The following is a 2,486-nucleotide window of genomic DNA, read 5'->3' on the forward strand; positions in this document are numbered from 1 at the left end:
TATACGAAAAACAAACTAAAACTAGTCCCTTTAACCTTAAACTTGAGTTTCCAAAAGAGTTTAGAGAGCGAGTAGTGCAACAAGTATAAATCGGGCAAAAATTCCTAAAAATTCAACCAAGAACTAGAGCATGAGAACATTCAATATTAAAAATTCTCCTAAACTAAAGAATACCATTATTGCAACTAAGGTGAACCATCATTGGCTATGTAAGCATATGTGTCAATCAAAAACAATGTAAAAGATATGTGCACTATGAACTCCCCCCCACACTTAAGTTGTACATTGTCCTCAATGTACATGTGCAAGTTCACTTAAAAGATAGATATTAATAAAGTGCAAATATGGGAGAGACAATTGAAACAATACTCCCCTAACTCCTAGTGTTGCATTTGATGGAGCTAAATCCTTGGGACTGATGTTCCAACGGGTTGTGAAGCTCACACGGTCCACTTTGGCCGTGCCCATGACTAGTTCTCAATTCCCAAACTGACAAGACCATCTACACGCATACACGAGGGGGTTCAGTAAAGCTCAATAAAAGAAAAATAAAATCGAGTATATAAAAGATAAGGCAAGCAATACAACTCGAGACAAAACAAACTAAAACTCAGAAGGAGAGTCTTTTCTGAGGATAACAAGTCCAAAAATAAAAATGCAAATAAGGAAACTAAGTCAAGTGTCGGTGCCACGCTCGGGCTTCTCTGCTAGTCCTGCTGCTGGTGAGGAGGAAGCATGGGGTGGATCCACCGGTGCTGGAGCAGGTGATGGTGGAGGTGGTGAAGATGCCGAGGGTGCCTGAGGAGTCCTCGGGCGCAGGACGAATGATGAGGCGACGTCTCGCTCTAAAATCTACTGTAGAATGTCGAAATGTGACATAAGTTCGGTGTACTGAGTGGCCTGCGTAGCCCTCATCTCGGCAATCTCTCTGCGAGCCCCGGCTATCTCTGTCTGTACTAAACCCACCGCGCTCTCGAGCCTCTCAAAGCGATCATGGGCCCGAGATGGTGACGACACATGTACGGTGGGTGCGTCCTCTGCTACCAAAGGTACATCAGTCTCCATCAGTGTAGGCTGAGGCTCAGAAGCAGGCTGAGATGCCTCGGCCTCCTCAACTGTCTCCGGAGCTGGTAGCACCAGAGCGTAAACCCCTACCTGAACTCTGCGGACCATGCCCATCAACCTCATTGTCTCTAGGCTTAGGGGTGCAGATGTGCTCGTCTTCTCGGCCCCGCGAACTGTATCCAAGAAACCCATGGCCAGCACTAGTCTTGTAATGTAGAGGCCTGAGAAGATCGCTGCCAATCGAGCATAATGTCCCTGGTGACTGATGTACTCTGCGATGATGTGCCCTAAATGAATCGGTATGCGCTGTACCATCGAGTACAAGTAAAGTAACTCCTGCCGGCTCAGAACGCCAGTGCTATCACCACGGCCACTCACCGACCTGCTCATGAGGGCATGTAGATATCGATATGCAGGACGGGAGAGGCACGTGGCCTTGGACACCCCTGGCTCATACTGACCCTGACCACATAATATCTTGTAGGCTCTCTGTGGGGTCAATGCACCAGGATAATCTGTCGGTAACTAAGAGTACTCCTCAGTGTCTATGAATGCCTCCTCATACAAGCCTAGCAAAATGGAAAACTGAGTGACGCTCAAGCAATGGTGGTGTCCAACTGCTCGGAATTGAATGGCATCTACACTGTCGAAGCTCGTGTATGATCTGTTAAACTCAAATGTAGATAGAACCTCCAGTGCAAGCTCTCGGATGGCTGGCTCTCGAATCATCAATAACTGCCACCAACCACCCGTAGAGATGAGATCCTCAACTTCTGCTACAAACTCATCTCCCTGCTGCAGATCTCGCAATATACTCATGTCCAGGAAACGAGTATGTCCGAACCGGAGTCTCGACAAGTGCTCATAGCGAACCTGATGCTCTAGAATAGCAAAGATAATGCCCTCAGGCTCAGGAGACGACTCACGCGGCCTCTTATCAGCTTGCTTCTTTGAACGGGGAGCCATAATCGACAAGTTTAGAGGAAGAAACTTGAAATCGGCTGAAAAACCTCGCGAAATTCACACGAAATCGGCGCTAGAGGATCAGGTAGAAATGGAAGAGTGTTCTCAGAGCGACTGTGGGTATGAAGATGAAGAGAACCGAAAAGATTTTAAAGATACCCGCGGCTCTTGAGTTTCTGTACATCCACACGGGCGTGTGGAAATTACCCACGCCCGTGTGACTCCACAAGAGAGACCCACAGGGGCAGCCACACGCCCCTGTGTGCTCTCGGGATAACACTCTGAACAAAACCACATGGCCGTGCATAAATTAGCCACGCCCATGCAGAAATTCCGCACGGCCATGCACATTCACAAGCTCAACTCACAGGGGCATTCGCACGCCCCTGTGCGCTCTCGGGATAGAGAAGGGATCGTCTGCAGAATCCCACACGGGCGTGTGGAAAATACCCACGCCC

This window comes from Dioscorea cayenensis, chromosome 20 (assembly GCF_009730915.1).
Source record: "Dioscorea cayenensis subsp. rotundata cultivar TDr96_F1 chromosome 20, TDr96_F1_v2_PseudoChromosome.rev07_lg8_w22 25.fasta, whole genome shotgun sequence".
NCBI lineage: Eukaryota > Viridiplantae > Streptophyta > Magnoliopsida > Dioscoreales > Dioscoreaceae > Dioscorea > Dioscorea cayenensis.